We start from the raw sequence: 24,509 nt of genomic DNA, 5'->3' as shown, positions 1-24,509 counted from the left end.
TCGTGTGGAGTCCATGAATATAACCCTAATTTATAGCTGCATAGGTTAAACAAATTAAAGAGAGAGAAAAAAATATATATTTTTTGAGCGCATGATTAAAACTTAAATTATTTCAGGGCAACTGCGTAGGATCGAAACTGCGTACGGTCGAAACTGCGTAGCGTCGAAACTGCGTAGGATCGAAACTGCGTAGGATCGAAACAGGTTTTGAGCTGAATTTTTCGATCGTACGCCGTTTCGATGCTACGCAGTGTCGATCCTACGCCGCATTCCCGGTAAAGAAACAGATTGTAACACTGCGTGAGAATTAAGGAGACGTGAGTCCAAACATAGACGGAAATCTCCATTTTTCTTCTTTATAAACAGCACGGGAGAGTTATTGGACTTTTACTATATTCAGTAACTTTTTGGTCTAAAAGAAGATTGATTTGTTCTCTAATTTGTGGTCTAAGGGCCGCAGGAATGGGATACTGTCTTCTATAGAAAGGAACCTGTGTTTTTAACTCTATTACATGTTCATAATTCTTAATTTTCCCTATAGAATCCTCTGACCAAGCAAACACGTCGGCATACCTATAGCATAAATCAATCAATTGTTCTCTAATCTCAGGTTTAACCTCTGTACCAACATCTAGTTTTGTGCTATCAAACAATTTCTGATCTTTCAACAACTTCTCTGAATCTACATACTCTGACTGTACATTGAAACATTGAAAATCACTTAAATATGTTAAATCTTCGGCATACCCTAAAATCTCATTTTTCGCTAACGAAATTGAAGACACAAAAGGATTAATAACTTGTACAAAGTGTTGTTTGGGAGATAAAACTGTACTAGGAATCAAAATTCCTGTCTTGTCTTGTAACGATTTGTTTGGTTCAAATAACCATTCTTTTCCTGTCTTTGAATTCGCTAATTTTACTTCAAAAAATTGTTTCGTTCGAGGCGGAATAGTAGCATCATTAACCAAAACAAACGCAGTGCTCATACTATTACAAACTAAATTATTAGCCTGTGGTGATAATTTCTTTGAAATATCCCTGTTATCACTTATAGCAAACCTGGGAGGTTTTCCAAATCTACGTAGCAACAAAACATTTCTATTCAAGTCTATTTGTGCTCTCTGAGATACTAAAAAGTCATTTCCTAACAACATGTCTTGGGAAAAATTGTTTAACACGGGAAAAGCATGATGGAATGTTCTCCCATTAATCTTAAAACGAACAATTGCTATTTTATTTATCAAAAGAGAATTTTGAGTAGTTCCTTTTATGCGTGTATCAATATTCAAAATCTTAGCCTTTGGTGAAACTAAATTTTCTCTAATTATTGATATTTGTGAAGCAGAATCTAACACAGCATGAGCATTCTTATCTTGTATCAGTATTGGCATTAAAATCATATTGTTTTGAGTGATAATGGAGGATTTTACATGACCCTTTTTCCCGAATACTGCGTTATCTGTAAATGTACCTCCCACATTTACAGACATTATGCGTTTAAAGACTGTTTCCGCAATAAACATGTATCCTCTGTGTGAAATCCATGACCACAAACAGAACAAATGGGATGTGTTTGTGCCTGAGTCGGATAATGCTGATAGTTACTACCATACATAGTGTTTGGAACTGGTAATTATGAAAATTACCTCTAGGATAAAACTTATTTCTCGACTGGCCTCTAAAATTCCTATAGTTACCACGGAATCGACCTCTAAAATTTCCTCTCTGACTAGAGTTATGATTCTGATTTCCTCTATTTTGCCTGAAAAAATTATTCCCTTTTCCTTGAAAATTCTGTCTGTTTTTATTACCATTGTTTTTATTACTACTATTACTGTTATTTTGATCAGATTGTTGCTGACTAATCTGTAAAGTTAATTTCTCTAACTTTTTCTCTAACGACTGTAACTGATCGGAGCTAACTGGACTCTGTGCCTGATTACTTGATTGACTCTGCACTTTCGGATCACTAGCTCCTGCTTCACTAATTTTACTTTTTCTTCCTCTTTTCCTGATTGTTCAGCGCTTTCACATCTACTTCACTATCTGACTCGACCTCGGAAGAATCTGCTGTTAATGAAGTTTTCAACTTTGGAAGTACGGACTTCCAAGATTCTTTTGAAACGGAAGTATTACTTTCGCGTTTTTCCCTTCTCTGTACACGAGCTTTATTTTTCTCAAGCTTAATTAAACACCTAACATTTCTTCTACAGTTGTAAATTCATATACTCCAATGCGCTCTAAATAATGTTGTAATGCAGAGTCTATAAGAGCAATCACCCTTTCCTCTGACAACTTGTCATCAAACCTCTGAATCAGCAAAAACACGTCATACACAAAGTTCGTGACTGGTTCATCAGGTTTTTGTATTCTTTCTCGCAATTTATCTATGTATAAACCTAGTGAAGATTTACCAAATTCCTTAAAAATAAGTGTTTTTAAATTGTCATAAGATTGTGGCTCTTCACTTTGTCTCTGTAAAAATACCCGTAACCTTTTTCTAAATTGCCCTGTAAATGCTAAAGGTAACATTTCCTTTTTCTTAGTTTCATCCCAACCATTGATCCTACATACGTTATCATATTCTTCCTTAAATAAACGTAGGGTAAAGTAAGGTATATTCGTGGTATAAGTAATTTCGTGATAGTTTTTTAAGCAACTGTAGCAAAGAAACTTATCCCAGTAAGATTTCCACTTCTTGCCACAAGATCGAGTATGGATCCAGTTTCATGTGTAGGTCGGTGCCGCTGGGCCATGTGCACAAATAGGTTTGAAGGGAAACCAACAAGACAGAGGAAGGAGTATTGTTTACATTGTGCGGAAGATTGTGTCACGTCTGTGATTTTCATGAAATAACAACGAAAGCAAAACGAGGCACGTAAATATTGGTGTTTGGTTTCATAACTGATATATTAATTTAATTTTCTGCGGTAGTAGTGTGTCTGTGTGTCGCTTTTTAAACATTTTACACTCTTAAGAACACATGTAAAATTCTTAATGAACATTTTCATTTATGGACAAGTTGCCAAGTAGCTTGAAATCAGGGCTTCATTTCTGCTAAGAAGATCAAATTTTCGTAGTTATCGTGTTACAGGATGGTAGTCTAATAAATTTCACGTGTAATTATCAGTCTGATTCTTGTGTAGAGGCTATCACGAAATTACCTTACTGTAACGAAATTACCTGTCCTTCATGACAATAAAAATACCTCGTCTACAGTATTCACATATTAAATTAACTGCGCACGCAATTGAAAACTCCATCAACGATAAATAATTGCCTAAAGCGTAGATACGGCTATAGCCCTATCAACTAACCTCGACTGTGGTCCACTTTCCTTCCAATATGTCTATAGATCAACGTCCTGCTTATCTTGACCTTTTCGCTAATAGTAAAAATCCATAATCCCATTTTGTCAATATTATGTTTACATTTGTTCATAGTGAATAGCTAGACCTATTTTGGTTGTTTCAGATGCCACCCAAGAAAGGAAAATACCGAGCATGTGAGCAGAAATACTTTGTGAGGGTAGCTAAAATGGTGAAAGTGGGAGGTTATTCTGTGTGAATAGCCTTAAAAGTGATGAAAATTCCGTACTGTATCTTAAACGATTTCCCCAAGAGACAAGGCCTAGCTGATATTGAAATGAAGCATATGCTGCAGTGCCGAAAATGGAAAGACCTATTGCATTGACACCTGAACTGGAATTAAAAATGTATAACTACATTATCGATAATATGCAGGAATCTGGCTTTGGACTCACGGTAAAGCAAATCAGGAGTCTCACATACAAGACTGCTAAATCAGCAGGGAGAAAAAAATCACTAACGCTGAAAGTGAATGTGCAAATAAATGGTGGTGGGGTGAGTTCAAGAAAAGATACGGATTAAATATGAGAGTTCCGTCCAAAAGACGAAAGCAGAGAGATACATCCGCAAACTGTCTGAACGAAGGAAGTTGGTCGATCGAGAAAGCTGTCGGTTTCTAACCCTACTAACGTGCAAAATATTAACTCTGCTGATCAACCTTAGACTTCACGACCTTCCTATAACAATAAAGCTAGGCCTATCCGTTAGAAACAGGCAATTCGTGATGATGATTGGGAATGTGATGTGTGTGGTGAAAGCTATGAAGACAATGCGCATAATAAGACAGGGGATAAATGGATCCAATGTTCTTTCTGTTGAGTGCCATACCATGTGCGTCGTCAAAAGCAGGACGACAGGTTGAGTGTGTTCATGTGTTTATGTGTGATTCTTGCGCCACAACTCCTTCAGGTTCTGACGAGGACTGACTGTTACACGAACTTCGTTTTTTGTTTGCCTAATCTGTGTGCTTGTTTCTATGTGTGATTTGCTATTAAGAATTGATGAGGCATATTTACATACCCACATCATAGTGGATAGGCCCTATGTAGTCCTGTTAATTAGAGTAAGCGTATTTTGTGTATCAAACGCTTTATAACTGCAAGGCGCTTCTTTCCTGCTGATATTTCATTCCTATGTTCAATTAGCATTATTATATTGTACTAATTACAGTGCTATCACGAATATACCTACCCACTATCACGAACTTTCCCTACCTCTCACGAAATTACCTATGCATGTATTTATTTTATAAACTAACTTGATACACACTACAGATTGTATGCAGAATAAACAATACAGCGGAACAGTATAAAGCAATGTACGCACTATCTATATGCATGCAACCTTACTTTTTGCTTAGATTTTAACTTTTAGTAGAAATATCGACTTTATAGTGATTTATCACGAATATACCTTACTTTACCCTATATCATCACCACTTTTGACATCGAACCTCGGAATAGGCAACAAATCAAGAGCAATCTAAACCTTAACCGAATTGTTTTCCGGAGTTTCTGTATTCGTTCCCTGATTTGTGGGGCCGCGGTGGCTCGGTGGTAGAGCGTTCACCTCTGGTGCTTGGGGTCCCGGGTTCGATCCCAGCCCCCGCCAAGTGAACTTTGTGGTGGACAAACACCGTGTGCGTGGGTTTTCTCGGGGTTTTCCCGTTTCCTCCCACTTTCTTCATTCCACCATTTCATTCATTTCTCATAATCACCGTCTCCTTTAGCCTAACCGGCATAAGCGTGGGACGTAAAACTCAAAGATCTCATTTCATTTTCGTTCCCTGATTCATTTTGCTGTTTAGCCCAGTATTATATTTATGTGGAAATCTTGTTTGCGTTTGCGCTGACTTTTTCTTTAATTTCACTACATGTAAATGTATGTCATCTAACAATTCTATTAACTCATCAATGGGCATGAGCAAAATAAGGCAAGAAAAATAACCTCTTAACTTAAATAACTAATATAACATAATTAACCTTAAATTCCTAAACCACCTTAAATATAACCTTAGCACTTAAATTCTAAAACGTTTAAATACACTTTGAAATATGATTGCACACTCCCGCGCTTGGAGAAACATTACGATACCGAAATCAATTTGAACAGTGAATTTCAACATACAAAATATCTTGTAGCACTATCCAAAAGACCGCGCACTCCACCGTGCTAAAACCTTAAAAATAGTTTCGCAATCTACCTTAACATGACCGGATTTGTGACGTAAAAGGCAGTTAGAAACTTCCGGAGGCATGTCGAACGGAGACCTCTTGTCTGGGTCGCAAATCCCAAACAATTCTCATACATGAAATTACTGAATGGCCTTAACATCCACCCCGTTTCTTCAAGAAGTAATTTAAATTAATGCAAGTCTTGGGGGCGTAGATAGCGTAGCTCAAAATTAATTAGAAACACAGTAGAATTTCAAAGATAAAATTCGATAACACAGAAATAATTTAGAATAAGAATTTAATGAACTGATCTTGAATAACTGAATAATCACAGAGCATGATATGGACTGGTATGACTTAAAGACTAGAGAAGACAATGCATAATCACTTACTTTTGGTAACGATGACTAGCAGAAACTCTGATGGACAGAATGACGGAGTAACTCCCGCTCCGCTGGGAATCGAAGCCAGGTTTTCCATGCCAAAGGCGCGTATCCTAACCGCTTAGCAACAAAGGAGCTCGCAGAGGAAGAGAGAGAGAGGGAGAGAGAGAGAGAGAAAACACTGTGTAAAATTTTACTTCCCAACTTGAAACATTAGAAAATTTTCCGGTTCCCGAAAGCTAACTGGAAAATTATAATTTGTTGCTGACTAACTTTCCTCTACAGAAATTCAATTTTTGTAGCTCTATTTGCAGTTAAGGTTAGTGTAAAGAGTCAAGTTTTACTGATAGAAGGCACTACAGTCTTCGTATCTCTCCCATGTATTCTTTACCTTTGACGAAAATTTACAATTTCTCTTACAAATATCCACCTAGAGACATTAAAGTTTTAGAGGGACCTATTAAAGGGAACAATCCGTGCCGTGTAGAATTTTCTTCATTGTTGAAACAGTTCCATTGTTAAAGGTTTGGATATCCATTACAACAATCAAGCCATTTCACAATGAAGAAAATTCTAAATAAAAAATCGGCACGGATTATTGCCTTCGATAGATTGTTAAGTTCCTTTTCTAAAAGTTTGAAGTCTGCAGGTTGAAATTTGTAAGAGAAATCGTGATTTCTTGCTAATGGTAAAAAATACATGGGAAAGATACGAAAACTGTAGTACCATCTATCGGCAAAACTTGTCCCTTTAAACCAACCTTAAATATAGTGGAAAATTTTCCACCTAACATCACTATACATAATATCCAAAATTGTCCGCATTATGAAAAGTTTTTCCATTTCTTTCTACATCGTCATGAAAATTTTCCGATTCATGGAAATTCCTTTCACTTGTTTCTATAGAGCAATAAATCTTTCCGATTCACAAAATTTGTTTTACTTTATGCTTCAAAATAATGAAAATTTTCCGACTCATAAAATGTTCTTCAACTTTTCCGTATTTGACAGAATATATTTCGATTCATGAAAAATTTTTACTTGTTCCTACATAGTACTGAAAATTGAATCGGTGAGGAGAAAAAGGAGAATATTCCAAAAAATAACGAAAACAGACTGAAATAGCCATTTTGTTCTCTATCCGTAAATACATAGAATGAACATAAAAAGAAAATGTTACTGTCATAATCCATTGTTAGATATTGCTTTGAAATTTACGCTGAGTGGAAGAACGAGAACATTCCTGGAAGATTCTCCTTTTTCCACGCAACACCAGTAATTCCCTGATCGGCCACTAGATGCTGCGCCAGTCACAGGTAGGCTTACACATCAGTCGCGGAATGTGTTGTGAACATTGCAAAATAATATTCTAGTGCCTTGAAGTATTCTGTAAACTTGTCTCTCAACAATGTCTTCGTCAGAGGATAATATGTATGAACCAAGGGCGCCCATCACGGGGGGGGGGCAAGCGGGCGCTCGCCCCCTAGAGAAAATTGTACTTCAGAATATCGAAAATCCAATAGAATTTTTACATTAGTTACAGCAAAATTTGAAACTATTTTTCAAATATCGCTTATACTTGTTCCCCCCTTGGAAACCACAACATGAGCGCCCTTGGTATGAACCTAAAAGGAAAAAGAGTAAACGCAATAAAGACCAGCATATCAAAGAAATTGGAAAACAAGCTAGACAACGCGGAGAAGAGTTTGTGGCAAGTAAGGGACATTTAGTGGAAGCAAGATTAACAGATAATGATTGTAATTGTCGCAAAAAATGTACGGAAAAGTTTACTGAAGAAAAAGGATGTATTATAAGTGTTCTTTTCTGTGGACGTCCTAAGGACGAACGTATACGAAATACGTATCTTGTAGGCTTAATTGAACGGCATGATGTACGTCATCGTCCTTTGACAACTAAATCTAACCGTAATACTTGATCTTTTAAATATTTTTCAATGAAATATAATACTAGAATAGAGATCTGTCGCAAAGCGTACATGGCGCTTCATGCCATTAAATCTAACAAAACTGTTGAACGTTTAACTAAGCTAGTAGAAACAAATCAGAAACCAGAGGATAAGAGAGGTACATATTAACCGGGGAGATACGTTAGATGCCATAGTTTTGAATAAATAAGATGAGCTTATTGCCTCGTTCCTCGCAAAGGTTTTACATTACACCTCTTAGCTCATTACCAGACCAATAGCCAGCCCAAAAATTTAGGGGGGTCGGCTGAATTTAGGGGGGGCGATCCAACAATATTATAGTTCATCACCATATTATAGTTCGTTTGCAAGTCTACCGTTAAAATTGTAGAGGGGGCCAGCAAAAATTTAGGGAGGCCCGGCCCCCTAGACTCCCCCTGGATACGGGCCTGCCCATTACGTATTTACAATCTGACTTAACAATGAAAACGATGCATGGACTGTTTGTAGAAAAATACACAGAGTTAAAAACAATTGTTAAATATGAGTATTATTGTGTAATTTTCGTAAAAGTTATGGTTACTGATTTAGACGTCCACAAGTGAATGTGTGTCCCACATGTGAAGATTTAAGGAAGAAATTAAAATATATAACTCTTATAAAAAGAGTTGCTGTAGCAGAATTACTTGTCCATAAAAGGCGGGCAAACAAATTTTACTGTAAATTCAAGGAAGTCAGTGACATCTGTAAAAGTAGAAATGACGTTATGGCCATAACATTTGACTATATGCAGAATCTTTCCCTATCGTTCATTTCTGTTCAGGAAATATTTCATTTACGACAACTTTGGTTTTACGTTTTTAATATCCACGATATGAGAAGACAGAAATCAGTAGACATATTCTTTACATATACTGAAGGGGAGCCGAAGAAGGGCCCTAATGAAGTATCTTCATTCATTTACAGTTTCATTAATAACATCCCAGATGAAGTTACAGAACTGTATATATTTAGCGATGCTTATGGGGGCAATAACCGGAACCACATCCTCAGCAGATTACTTTTGGGCCTAACCATGAATGATAGATTTAAAGTGGTTAGTCATTATTTTCAAATCCGGGGCCACAGCTTTCTGCCCTGTGATCCAAGGGCGTCCATGTTGTGGTTTCCAAGGGGGAGGGGGCAAGTACGTTTCAAATATAGTTTCAAATTTTGCTGTAACTAATGTAAAAATTGTACTGGGTTTCCGATATTCGCAAGTATAAATTTATCTTGGTGTGGGCGAACACTCCACCTTGCCCCCCTGACGGGCGCCGTTGCTGTGATCGAAACTTCTCAGTTATTAACAGGACAATAAAAAGGTGTGATCGCGTTTATACACGAAAACAATGTGAAGACATCATTAAAGCAGCCAAAAAGACTTTTCCACAGTTTTAGGTAAGGAGTGTCAAAAATGATATCATTAGCTTATCATGAGGATTGGTGGCCTTACCATTTTAAGAAGACTACAACAGATATTGAGAAAAAAGGTGAGAAGTTTTCTATTAGTCAAATTCGACATCTTGTGTACAATAGTGAAACTAAAGGCTGTATAAAAAAATTCTCCAAAGAAGCTCATAGACATTGAAAAAGTTAAGCATTACGTGCCGGAGAAGTATCAAGATTTCTATAACAATATCATACAGTTGCCAGTTTCTGAAGATGCTAGTAGTGATATTGATAATGAGCAGATACAAAGGTATTTTGTTTAAACAAACTTTACTCTAAATGCATTTACTATACATTTTCAACTTTTTGTATTGCATCTAAACTGATGTTATAAATACCTTTTCATTTTTGTTTTTAGAAAATGTCACTAATATTGACTTGAAACTTTCAATTTAAATAAGTTTTGCACTAAATGTATTATGTGTTAATGAGTTGACGGTTTTCAACCATGTGTTTAGAAATAACATTGGCTTTTCTGTATATTTTGTATCCTTTTTTGGGAACATTTTTCTCTTGCGGGGAAAAAGGAGAATATTCCGCAAACAAATTTCCTGTGTAGCCGGAAATATAAAATATTTATTTTTTTTTCTTTGTGGCAAATAATAACCCTTAGCATATACTACAAGTTTATAATGCAACACAATCATATCAGAACAACAGATTTCTCAATAAATAGTTTTTGGTAGTTTCCCGAAAGTAAGATGTTGGGGAATGTTCTCCTTTTTCTACTCACCGATTCAATTGTCTGAACCATGAAAGTTTTCAGATTCTTTAAACGACCTTTCACTTTTTAACATTTCTAAACATGAATTCAATCAATGTTATGATTGCTGAGAAATTGTTACTTGATTACTGATATTTCTTTTAAAACGGAAAATTTTCCGGAAAAATATAGAAGAAAATTTTCCTCCTCACATCACTAATTATGATTGATATTCTGTCGACATGGTAATCTGACGATATGTGTTATTGGTCGTCATAGCAACGAGAGATATAAGGCATAACAAAGGATTCATCTTGTAGAATCAACATGTATGTTATTTAAAAGGTGTAAATGTTTCCTTCATTACGTATTATAATGAAAGGTAATATCAAGATGATGTGAATTTTGATAATACAATAAACTAGATTTTAGACATATTCGAACTGTGGGCTATAGTGTAACGCTAAAAATATACAAAATACGTTACATTACAAATTGGTGTTTTCAGCCACGAATTGCGTTACATGTTTATCCCTAAACTTCTGATTAAATGTCTTCGCAATTGTAATCTAATTGCATAACGAATATAAACTTTGGATTCAACACTAATCTCAGTCATTTAAGACAATTTATTTCTCACCTCTTCTCAACGGTATCAAGATTGTAATTATTAATCTTAGCGACATCGAGAACTATGAATTTGAAACTAATATGGGTCGTTTTCGATAATTTTATTTTTTACTCCTTTCAGTCTCTCTCTAGTGTGCTAGTGGGTCTTACTCCTACTGGACGCCGAAGATAATCGGGACTTCCACCAATTAACTTACGGATACCGAAAACTATGAATAAAGCACTATTATCAATCATCTTCAATTATTTTTACATCTCACAATTTCACAATCCCCTTCAGCGTGCTATTGGGGGCTGAATTTGAACTTAAATCGCATTTGGAGTGTTACTCTTTATGTAAGTGACCACGAAAACTATGGATTCGACAATAATATCAATCGTTTATTATCATTTTTATGTCTGCTCCTCCCACTTCACATAGGAAGAGTAAGGCGGCTCTTCTTTCCACTCGGGGTAAATATGGACTTAAATGGCATCATAACTGTCACCAATTAACTTAGGAACACTGAAAACTAATGATTTCAGACTAATATCGGTTTATTTCGATCTTTTTACATGTCACTACATCGACTCCCCGGGTGCAAATGGGAGCTTAAATCGAAGCAAAACGGGATTAGAATTGTCACTATTTATCGAAGCGACCCCGAAAACTATGGATGTGCTTCTACGTATGGAATGACAAATCCACCATGTGCTCATATGTATACATAGTTTCGAAATACTTTACCCTTAAGTATTACTACTTTTCTCTAGACTTAATAGTATTTCAACGTATCTTATTACACTTAAAAGAAAAAGCACATGTGAACAATATTTTCGATTGTAAAGGTTGGCTTGCAGGTTGGAACCTGGCATCTTTGGTTTACTATTTCCGGGAAATACTAGAAGTTGGATTTAGAAAACGTTTGCCTCAAAACAGCCATAAGCAACGCGCTCAACTTCCTGTATGCACTTCAGATTTTCTCTCAAACTATATACGAAAGAAAATTAAGGTAGTGGTTTAAATATCGAACTGCTGAGTCGAAGGCCCCAGGATCGAATCTAGGAAGTGAATAACATTTTTTATAATTTGCAGTACTATATATTTCACCCATAATAAAACGAAAAAATAGTTTGTTTCCGTAGAAAAGTGAGGACTTTTTTTTTTTTTTACTATAACCTTGTAACAAGTGAAACAAAAGTAATCGAGCTCACTCATGCTGTCCTAAACACTGCAAATTAATCATAAGGTACGCCTTTAGAATGGAGTTATGAGTCTATATCACTAATATGGTTACAATATTGTTTTAATCCCCATTTTATATATTTATGGTTTTCTGATATGCATAAAGTAATATCCCTGACCCAAAATCCCTTAGGAAATAGGGACTATCAGGGACTTCAACACTCATGTCCTCATATATATTTGACAGTGCTTTCCAAAGAATATCCAATATTTCAGTTGGAGATAGTGAGCTTTTGCATTCTAATCATAACAAATGTATAAGTCAAAATTAGATATAATTGCAGCATAGAAACGTTAAATGAGTAATAAAGCAGCTCAATGCAATATTATTACATCAATGTGTATGGTAGATTACATTATCATGAAAAGAAATTCAGTTTTCGTTCTCTAAAACAGATTTTATCGAGCATGATTTGACATGGAGAGACAATTAAACTAAATTAATTTAAACAATAAAGTATATATATATCCATTGAGTTTTCTTACATAGGTTTACCGAAATATTATGTTTCAGAAAAATTAACAATTTCAACGAGAAACTCGAGCATCCAAATTTTGACATTTAATTTCAAAGTCAAGGTGTTTATCACTCGGTTAAGGCAATTGTTACTTAAGAGGTTAACGTCGCTGAGTATTAAAACTATATGAGAGGTGGGCTTACATTCTAAAGAGGATTCCAAACCTTTGGTAATGCGTTCAAAGCTGTTCCATCAGGAAGCGAGCTGAAAATCTAATGTGTCACAGACACGAGCTTTAAGGTAATGTTATAAAATAGTTATACTAAATTCTGTGAACATTGGAGCGAAATAAGTAAAATGATGGGATTGACAGTTTGAATTGCCCACTATTGCAAGGCTGGCCGGGCAAATAATTACACCATTACGCAAAATTTATCTCAAATACAACCATTATCACACACTTCATTTTTAAAAACTTGTTTTCATAGCAACTATATATATTTTCTAATTACATTCAATTTATAGATAACTGTACTTACATAGATGCTAACACTCATGCTATAAAGTATAAAATAAGTAAACATTGAATGTAAATAAATAAGAAAAGTGAGATATTACATATTACTGAAATTACCATTAACGTGTAATTTGATTTTAAGCAGGATACATTTTTTTAAATTGTCCAAATTGTTTTATAATAATCCAGATTATGAATTATACTAACTTTCTTAAATAAAAAATACGAACACTGGTATATATATATATATATATATATATATATATATATATATATATATATATATATATAACGTGGTTTCAAGTATGCCACTGTTCCACTGAGACATCTGTTCTCATTATAACAGTATTAACGTTCCTTATTTTAGCGTCTTTGTATATAAATGATGGACATCGGGAATAAATGTGACTGAGCTTTGAAACTTGACAGTTCATCTGATATTGTGTTCTCAAGCACTTCAAAGTAGAATTTTATATTTAAAAGTATGTTTTCGTAAAGTAAAAGATATTTCCGCACTCAGGCTTAAACTATCGCCCTTCAATTCCAGAATTTAGCAGCGTTATTAAACCCACTTGATTACGGAGGCAATTTATGACAAAATGCGTTGTAATATTGCAAATGGAATCGCTCTAAACGCGGGTTCACAATTGGAGTTTTAAATAGCTATTTTCTGTCTTTATCAGTAATTTCAACTAAAGATATTGATTGATTTTGCATATTGGAGTCGTACATTAAGTGTGAATTGTATGCTCATCGCAGAAATACGTTGTTTGATGTTCTTACGTTTAACATATATATCTTTCTGAGTGTTCCTAATACCTGTGCAGTGTATCGAATCATTTTACCCCTAATTTTCCCCGGAGTATTCTTGGTGTAATTATTTGACTGGCTATGGTTTCACAACAATAAATGTTTTTTGCTTATAATTTTCTATTTTTTTTTTCATATATATGAGAGATGAATTATTAATGAAAATGTAGTATATGCGAACTTCTTTTTTCGGATGACAGTACGTTATAGGGGCCTTGTACAAAAGAAAATTCCAGCTTTGCAAGAAGGTAAATGTGACCACATTATTATTCACTACATACCACTAGGCAGGTGAAATATTTGCTGCGAGAAACCTTCATTAACGACCGCTTCATCTCTAGGGAATTTCCATTGAGCGGTCCGTAAGTTCCTAATAGAGGTTCGAAAACAACCGTTATCATGTGCTTCATTTTCGTACGTTTTCTTGTACTCATACTACGTTCTGAATGCCTATGGCGCCACATTTTTATCTTGTGGTAAAACTTCGAAATAGTTTTTTTTATATAATTCGCGAGCACATTGCTTAATTAGCATATCTACGAAGTTTCAGATTCCTACACTTATTACAGCTCATGCTGTATCATTCTGAGCATCATCACCTTAATTATAACCACCTTGTATACTGTATAGTCCGGAGGCTTAAGGCAACTTTTTATGAGAATTGTGCGTTTTATATGTAAAAGCATGAAACTTGCTGTACGTGTTATTTATATAGAATTAATAATTTTGAGCGTTGTAGGCATCGGCGGATTGCCCTTTGAGCCGCCATATTGGAAAATGGCGGCCAAAATTGGTTTTTAGCTTATAACTTTTGAATGGATAGTCCGATTTTCATTTTTCTTTTTTTATTTTAAAGCTCTTTTTAAGGCAAAACTTTTTTATTATAACAAAGATTTCTCTAAACTTTAAGGTTTCAGCACAATTTTTAAAAATCTACAGATTTTTCGATGAAAATTGGTTTCTTCATTCTATAACTTTTATATGGTTCACAAAATCACTTTTGATCTCAGAATACAAGAAGATGATAATTTCATGATCTTTCCATTGATATATGTTAAGCTATAACTTGAGCAACGGTTTCTATAGAAATCATTGATCAAAACTAACATGTCATTAAGAAAATTTATTCTGCCTCTGAAGTTTTAAATTTAATATATGGTTGTTTCTACTAGCACTTGTAATTTTTTTCTTTATTATAAGTTTACTTTTATAGAACGAAATAATAATAGAAGAATATTTAGATATTATACTCTATTATTACTCTATTACTCTATAATTACTCTATTATAATTACCCTATTAAGAAAATGAACATAAAAAGAGATGTGCATTACTTTTCTTGAATGCAGAATAACACTTTTACATGTGGACATAAAAAGTATGAAAATAATTGTAGAATTGCTTAATTTTCACAATCTTTAACGTGCATATTCAAGTATGTACTGAGACAGGGTGGAAAAGAAAAGTTAGTTGAAGTCTTGGTCACAACCACCACATGCACAAAGATGAGTGCAAGGTAAATCGGCTTTCACACATTTGCACAACATCGAACACGAGATTTTACACTTGCACCTAATTAGCTCACAAGATTCTACAGCAGCAGGAGGTTGTGTGATCCATTTTGGTTGCCATGTTGAAGATTCCGAGTCTCGAGTCCAGCCAAACATATGCAAATCAGGAAGATGAGGAGCTGTTTGAAGTGCCTGTCCCCATACCTGACCAGCCTGGTATGCTACTCTAAGGACATGCTGTTTAAGGGCGTCAAGCGTTGGTGGAATATTGTCCAAATCCCTGTTTTTCCGTGCAAACAACACAAGTCTGGCTTTGTTTACATTAGTTTCTTCGCTACAACGATCATATAGTAATATAACAAACCTTTCGATAAAAGGCATAACAGCATCAACTTCTTGTACCGAAGGTGTGCTAGCAAGAACACTGAGTGCATGGGTCACTTCTGGGTAGCTATTCCACGTTGCCCAGCAAGATACTTTACCCCTTCCTGAGAATTTCGAAGTCGTATCACAGCCCGTTAGGGCATGGAAAGCTGGTAGGGCTTTGCATTTTTCTCTTCCCAATGCTTCAGCAATTTCTGTTATGTTGAGGGTGCGAAAGGTTTTCGATGTGCCAAAAGCAACCCATAGATGACAATCCAGAACATTAGAATAATGTAGTGCTAAAACCACCACATCTGTATCCACACTTCTAATGAGGATTCTTTTTCTTCCCTGTGCAACGCCATGAGCTGTATGCAGAAACATTCGGGTATCAGCTTCTTCATGTGTGCAGAGGTGTAACTCATCCAACGAATATCTTGAAGGATCTGAGTAGGAGCAAAGAACATCTTCCTCCAAAGTAACTACAACATCTCCTTCATATGATCCGGATGCTATTTGGGTAGCCAAGAAGTGGAAAAGCTGCCGCTTGTTTACATCTTCTTTTAGGAAATCAGACCAGTTAGTTGGTGTCCTCTTTAACAGTTCAACCCGACGACGAGTTCCTTTTCCTCTTTTAGCTCCAATGCAAAACTTCAGGCTGTCTGACTTGTAGACGTCAAATACAATGTCTATTCTGCTTAAACCAGGTTTCTGAAACTGTTTTGCAATGTACTTGATAATCTTTTGTGAATAATCATGGAAGATATCAGTTTTCTCTGGCGTAATCATGTGCACAACAGCTGGACCATCAAGGATCATCATATCAACATCTGGACCATCAGGATCATCACACGCACTAACGACACTATCATCTTCTGTTGCAAGCAAGGTCTCTAAACATTTCATCAAGTCAGACTTCCCCTTACAGTTTAGCGATCCATCATCTGAAAGCGACGGAGGATATACGTGGTTTTCATGGCAGAAAAAATCATCAATATCGCCCTGCCGAATCTGACAAGCAATATACAATTTTAAGAATACACTTCGATCCCGTTTCAAAGTTTTCATTGTTGTGGAGGTATTGGATTTATTTGATTTCTTATGCTTGCAGTTGAAGAGTTGGAATTTGTTTCGGTTCATAGGGGCATCAACTGCCTTTTCACAGTCAATCAGTCTTTCCGTGAAAAACTTCTCACTCAATTCTTTTCCATTCTTTTTTATTGACTTTAAGGAATTAACAACTTCCTTCTCCATAATCTCCCTTGTGTTGAGGATCAACAAATCGCCACTTTTATCTGTAAATGGGTCTCCCATTTCCTTGATTGCAATAATCAAGTTACAAACTCTATCTAAAAACTTGGTTTGTTTCCGTGGCCTGTTTTCATGATGAGACCATTTGTCACATTCAGGGTGTTTTATTTGGGTTTTGAATTCCTCAACAATGCGTGCGACTTCCGGCCCACAAACCATCCACCGAAGCAGAGCATCGGTATTTTCAGTCAGACCTATTGCTCCTCCAGTACCTTTGACTATCGCATTGTTCTGCTCGTGAGCTTCATCAAGAGGCATACTAGAAAACTGGCGACCAGTTTTATTGGCAGTAAATTTTCCTTTTTGAAATTTTTGATATACTTCAGGATGCTTTCTCTCCAATAGCATCATGTCTCGAAGATGAACAGCAACATATCTTGCGTAGTTGTGATGATCTAGAGCATGGAAAAGCCACTGGAGTTTAAATAATGTTCCGACATACTTTTCAAAATTTCCTTCATGTATTGCTTTATCCCATGCAAAAATTTCCAGTTCTGTTTGGAGAATGAGGTTTCAAAAATTGAACTGAGGGTGTCTTTCCTGCTGAGATATACACCATTCTTCTTCAGAGATAATTGCAGTCTGATCTTTTCCTTCACAAAATTCCTTGTATGCTTCCCTCCGAAGCTTGTACAATGCGTATGCTGTTACATGATGTGCTTGCAAGGTCTTTATGTGGACAACATTCAAAAATGAGTTCGCCGTTCCTGAGGATGCAATTGTGGCTTCCTCCAGGGCGTAAGTCCACCCACTGCCGTCTAACAAATTTCCTATGCACTTTAGTAGTGCTAACTTGATGTGCAATCCACCAACAACAATAACAAAATGATCCTCTCCGTAACTATTAGGCCGAGTCCATTGTATTTCCTTCATAATTTTGAACAATGGTTGATCACACGTAATTACTGGCGTTTGTCCAGGATTAGTAATGTCAGTTGCTTTTCTAATTACATCCATGGAATGTCGTAACATAGCAACTGACTTAGAATCGTCTTGAAACAGGGGAAGAAGTGCAGTTCTAGTAGATGATATTGGATTTCCTGTTTCCTTCTGACTATGAAACGCAGACCAGCTTGCATTGGTGTTTGTTTCTTCATTTGTTCCCTTTTTGTCAACAAGCTCTGAAACATGCTTGCACCAGGAATATTCACTTTCAACATTTTCATCTGCTGGTTGTTTTGATGAACGATCAAAAGTTTTGATTTTCGGGGGAGAACTTATTAGTTTAGTGATCGAAATGGGAGGGACAGCTGAATAGCTTGTTGGCAGTTTCATGACTTTCTTGCTGGACTTGATCGTGAAGTTGATTGTTTGATTTAAACCAGTGTTAGTCTTTTCAGATTGCTGAAAAAGAGAAATTCCAGTACCATGAAATGAACCTTCTGAGCTTGTGGCACTGGGGTTATGGTCTATATTGTCAACTGCTGAAGTTGTAAAGATACCAATCTTCAAATTTGGAGGGACTACAGCTCCAATGTTGCAAAAATAGATAATGGCGGAGTTACCTAAATCTGCTGATAAACTTAGCACTCGATCATATGACACTGATATTCCCAAGTTAAACAGAACATCAATTAAATCCTTCGAACGCATTTTTGAGTGGATATAACTACCTAAAAATAATGGAACTGGTGTCTCTTGAGCTCGAGAATGTCTGCTTCCTATAGATGTATGACGCCGGTCTTTGCATGTGTGGTAACTAAACTGTGCTAAAGTAAGACTTGACTGTGATGCGTTGGCTGCCTTTTCACTTTGAATTCTGGGTCCGTGCATGACCATGGACAGGAAACTCATCAAGGTAGGAGGAACTGACCTCTCTTGACATCCTTCTGAAAATGATCCATCAAATGGCGGCTGTTTATGATTGAGAATATCTCTGCGCAATATTCTCGCAGCACGAGCTAGGATAACCGCTTCTGACTCATTGTCTAGAATACATGTTTGCCTCAGAGAACGTCCCAATTCTCTGTTGATAACTATAAGAACATCTCTACCTTCTGGGTACGCCTCAAGTTCAGGAAAGTTAGCTAATATTTGTTCTTTTAGTCTAGTTGAATGCACATTAGATGCTTCTCCCCCGAGCTGCTTAATTCTTGTGCAATACATTCTCTTTAATTCGCTCAGTTTAAAAACTGGCGCCTCTTCTTCATTTTCAAGGCAGAATTCAATAAAAGACATAAGCTCCGCAAAAGAACTTTTGAGTATTAATTTCTGTGAATCGTTTTTCTGTGTCGGACCATGTAGTTTTGCATTCTTATTGTATAAGCTCGTGAGACACTTCGCGTGATACACAGCATCTCTAGCGATCATGTCACCCTCACTCAATTTTGCTATGAGAGATTCATCTTGCAAATTCACAGCGCACTGCCGCACTCGGCTATCAACTTTAAAGGTCGTAACAAGTGACAGGGGTTTGTCTTGGAGCAGGGGATCTTTGTTATCACAGAAAAAACACGCCTTTTCAGATTTGTCCTGTGAGGTTGCACCTCTTCCTCGTGTATAACGATTTGTAGAAGGTTCGTTCTGTTCAATTTCTGGTTGTTCCGAACTATTGCTTTCTGAAGAACACACCACCTTCCTTTTCTTCGCCCAACGTTGAGTAGCTCGATCGACTTCTTTTTTATTGTAACGTAAATTACACTTCCGGTGGAACTTTGCTTTGTTCTTTAAAAGAGTTCTAATACCACTTCCGTCGTTCAGTCGTTCAAGTGAACCTATCTCCTCAGGAAGACCCTGAACCGCTTGTAACGACAAGAGATTCTTCTCAATTGTCCCATATCCAGAAGCTGCATTCCGGGATTCCCAGTCCGCTGGACAAGTGAGCTTGTCAACTTTGGTTTTTTGACAAAAAATACATTTTCCCAATCTGTACTAGTAGTTTTGGGGGTTGGAGGGCTACCACCTTCAACTAACTTGAATGTTCTTTTAATTTTCTTTTTCTTTTTTGGACTTTCGTTTGATCTACGAAATGTTTTGATCCTAGGCGAAGACCTTTAGAGTAGATTTCACCAGTTCAGAAGTGCATAATATTCGCTTCTGTTGCTAGTATCTCTAGACCTGAAAGATATAAAAAGGAAAGAGAAAAGAGTTATGACCTGCAAGTTAAGTATTGTACAAATATAACAAAATTAAACAAACGAAAACTTGTTTACATGATTTCAAAAACAAAATGCTGTAGGATATATAGAAATTAACGCACTCAACAAAGAACTTGAGTGCTGATTCTAACTACAGTTTGGAGGATTAAACAAAATTGTTCATTTTATATCTGAAAGAATGAAACTGGATAGTGGTAACTTTGAAATTGTAAGAGTTCGTTATAACTGAGCACCTTATATTTCCTTAACATGCTTATTTTGAGTAACGATTTATGAGGAAACGGTAGTTCAAATTATAGCTTAACATATATCAAAGGAAAGATCATGAAATCATCATCTTCTTGTATTCTGAGATAAGAAGTGATTTTCTGCACCATATAAAAGTTATAGAATGAAAAAGTCAAATTTCATCGAAAAATCTATATATTTTTAAAAATTGTGCTGAAACCTTAAAGTTTACGGAAATCTTTGTTATAATAAAAAAGTTTAGCCTTAAAAAGAGCTTTAAAATAAAAAAAGAAAAATTAAAATCGGACTATTCGTTCAAAAGTTATAGGCTAAAAACCAATTTTGGCCGCCATTTTCCAATATGGCGGCTCAAAGGGTAATCCGACGATGCCTACAACGCTCAAAATTATTAATTCTATATAAATAATACGTACAGCAAGTTTCATGCTTTTACATATAAAATGCACAATTTTGACTTAATCCTACGGACTATGTAATGTAGCACGTGCTTCTATGTACAAACAATATCATATGCTCCTGTTTGTAAACATTACCACATGTATTTACGTCGGAGTACTACACACCACGTGCGATTACTACAAGAAGCAGACGACGGACCACCAGCACCTATTACAAGTCACGTGACAACAGGACAGCACCAGCGCACTGCCGCACACGCTTGTATATTGACAACAACCAGTGGACAGGTATCCGTTTTCTGGTCTCCCTCCAATTGCTTGCCTGGAGCACTATTAGAAACCTACCCCAAACCTCTAGTCTGCTTCGGGGCTCTGTTTGGATTCAAACCTCAGTTGGTTATCCTGCTTCAGGGTTCTGTGACTTTTATCCTCTTCACTGCTTTCTTCGGAGCATTGAAGTTTTCCTACGCCACTGCTTAGCCTGCTTCTGAGCTCTGTAGGTCTTGTCCACGATCCACGGTCTTGGGTCACCTAATCTCTACCTTACATATAAAGAAAAGTGTACTATAGTATTTTTGTGAATACTGTTATTATTGAAGATTTTTTATAAATAACCGGTAGTGGAAGTCGATACCGAACTTTGATTTTATCAACCTGGTTCTAACTACCAGAAAGTTTACAATATCTATATAACAATGTCCCAAACTACCATTTGAACCTAAGATAATTTCTGTCACCAAGTAGTTCGTCATTGTTGAACAACATATTACGTAGCATTTTTAAACTTTTAAAAAGCAAAATGAGAAACGGGCCATCCTGGGTTTCGAAGAACAAGTGACTAATACGTGCTTATCTTGGTAGTGGCGTTTGAGTGGCATAAGTCATCATTCTGAATGTTTCTCAGACATGTAAGTTCCCATACAATGTCTTTCTTTCAATGTTTCAAATTACCCCTGTCCTCACTTTCTTTATATTACAAGCCTGACCACTAAAAAATTTCATGATTCCTAAACTCTGGGTATATCTGCTTCCAAGTTCGGAAGTTTAATGTTCTTTTGTTCTGTAGCAATGCCCCTGCATTAAAAGCTATAGGAAAACAGATTGATAGGGATTTAGCGCCTCTTTTCAGCTCCGAGGCTATATGAGAAATGGCCCTACCTTTAGTTTGAAGTGGAATCTGAGAATTCATTTTGAGAAAACCGTACTGTTCTTTGACGAAATTTCAGGCAGATTCAACACAAAAGAAAGAAATATACGTGTAATCCCGGCGGCGTTAGCAAATTGGATCTGTGATGAAGAAGAAACCACCTGGTCTTCCCTGTTCAGTTCAAACTCCGGAAAACTTAGAATGAAAAGAGTAATTCTTGCTTGTCCGAAATGATTTGCTAGGCGACAGGCTGTATCCCTGGGTATGTCATATCGTTCGCTTCATCGCATCTTACATGATAGTTTCAAATTTTCTTTTTCATCACAGGTCCAGTACTTTTGAACGTTGCAACCCATCGGAGTATAGTGTTCCAATCTGGGACTGTACCTCGATGTTCGACATTGAGCTTTCGACGGAAAAGACGTTGAACCGTGACAACAGAATCATTGTTTCTAAAGAGCTGCTCGACCGCGAACACAAGATGTTCTAATAGCGGTTTAAAAAGCAAACGTTTCCTCTGTTCCACCCTGTACGTATCCTATTTGTAGATTATGAGAAAGTATTTGACAGCGTGAACAGGAAGCAACTAATAAATGCCATGGCGGAATTTAAGATGCCTGAGTAACTAATAAAACTGACATTAGAACATAGGCGCCTAACACATGTAAATAGTGTGTGTGGGGGGGGGGCAAAATTGGCCAATAAAGATTAAGTGAATTTTATATTATTATTATTATTATTATGCAAATAATCGTTCTTTGTGTCATTGCCTTTGAGGATAAGCATAACTTCAATTTTTATTTGTATTTATGATCTACAGCAATCATGGTTGCTGTTAATACGAGAAGACGATCATTGTTGAGCGCCCTATCGGGAAGGAAGAATATTGGTGGAACAGGAAAATCTATCAGTATATTTTCTCATACTTTAGACCGATTGTACCCTCTAAAAATTGAAAGTGGATTCGCTTGAGCGGAAACCAAGGCCATTATCAAATTGCGCTACGTAAGACCCCAACGAAGAAAAAACACTGTTGTAAATAAATGTTTTGATAACAATGACATTAAATTGTGCAATCAGAAATAAATTGCGCTAACCTCAATTACTAGTGGTTTTCGATTGATTAAAATTTTCGAGACCTTAATGGGAACATTATCCGAAAACATTGGGAGATTTCACCGAAAAAAAAAAATCTCTCACGGAACTCTCTTACCACACAAGGCATCGATAATTCGATGAATTTCACAACAAAAAATACTCGACCAGAAATCAAAACAATTTTGCACTATGAACAGTAATATGAACAACCATTGCTAATCGAATTAGGAATGAATTCTGCCTTTTGAAAGCATTATGCAAGAACGAACTAATTATATACTAAATTACTGCATTTTTCTGTCATGGTAAAAAAGTAATACGTTTATTACTTACGTAAATGTAATGCTTCTTTCTTGAAACTGATCATTTCCGGGTCTTGTAAAAATATATATAAACACCAAATGTTCGAAATGTTTAAGATACAGTAGAGGCTGTTTATACATAAAAAATATCAGAAACTATATCACTATCACTCGCAGTTCCCAACACACTACATATATGCAATAGTTTTGGCTCTAGAAACAACCAAATGTTTTTCTGTGGATTTCTATCTTTAATACGAATTAATTTGCTATATCACGCAGATTTAATTTGTCAATTCTTTCCTGGTGAACCCGAAGAACATCAACATGATTAAGTCTACTCTCAGTCATAGTGCTTCTAAGATAGGTCTTTAATCGACGCAGAGCTGAAAACATTCTTTCAGCAGTAACCGTTGTAGCGTGTAAAAGTAAATGTAGTTGCAGCAAAGTTTTAATTTCAGAGAAGAGGTTTAACATATTTCCCATGCTACTTAGGATATCAACGACGTCTTGCGCTGAAACAACATCTCTGGCATCGTTTATAACGACATCAAGGAACATTCTTAGCTGAACTCAAAGTCTACTTTCGTCCAAATCATCGTTATATCTATCAAGTACATATCTCAGTTCTTCTTCATATTGTATGCGGCTTTTACAATAAGTTTCTCTGTGTGTTACGTTGTATTCACGTCCTGTTGGTCAAACCGTCTTTCGATCTCACCACAAACTATATCCAATAGTCTATACCAGATTTCTACTTTATGCAAGTGTTCCACATCATTAAAAGTGTGGTTTGGAGAACCATTGTCCAGTCGTCTTGGAATTTTTTGCTGACGCGGCAGAGTTGGTTCTTCCACTCCTACAAACTCTCTTTTTGTCGTAGTATTAGTCCAAACCCTGTCAAAATGTTTATCTGTTTGAAGATTGGTGAGAGTATCTCTTGTTCGTTTCGCTGCGTCAATAGCCTCAGAAAGAGACAAAGCAGAATGTTGTAGAAGTTTACACAGTTCCTCCTCACAAAGCTCAAATACAATCTTAGCGGGCTCCATGGAGAAAAATGTTTTAAAATCCTTCATGTTACGCATCAAGCCATCAGCGACACACCCGCCTGTACTTCTATCATCATCATGTATATTTTCAGGGTTTCCAATAACGGCGCGTAGTTCTTCAGAACACTTTCAAATGACAGAGCTTTTACAGTCCATCTGTTCGGACATAAAGGTCTCAACGAGATACTTGAAGAACAGCTGTAATTAGTTTCCGACAAGCTTTTCTCAATACTCGTAAAATTAGCTAAACGCTTCGGCGAGTCACGTATTAAATTTACAAGCGCACGCACGAATTCAAGAAC

The 24,509-nt window shown here is 36.3% G+C and overlaps 1 protein-coding gene across 4 annotated transcripts in view; it reads right to left on the bottom strand.

Moving 5' to 3' along the window:
* The window catches only part of LOC145673430 (uncharacterized), a 573,733-nt gene that overhangs the window by 230,487 nt on the left and 318,737 nt on the right, over window positions 1-24,509 (bottom strand). The gene's annotated exons all lie outside the window — the stretch shown is intronic.

This window comes from Thermobia domestica, chromosome 16 (genome assembly GCF_964235325.1).
Source record: "Thermobia domestica chromosome 16, izTheDome1.hap1.1, whole genome shotgun sequence".
NCBI classification, from domain to species: domain Eukaryota; kingdom Metazoa; phylum Arthropoda; class Insecta; order Zygentoma; family Lepismatidae; genus Thermobia; species Thermobia domestica.
This window is presented reverse-complemented; position numbering and strand designations above follow the sequence as displayed.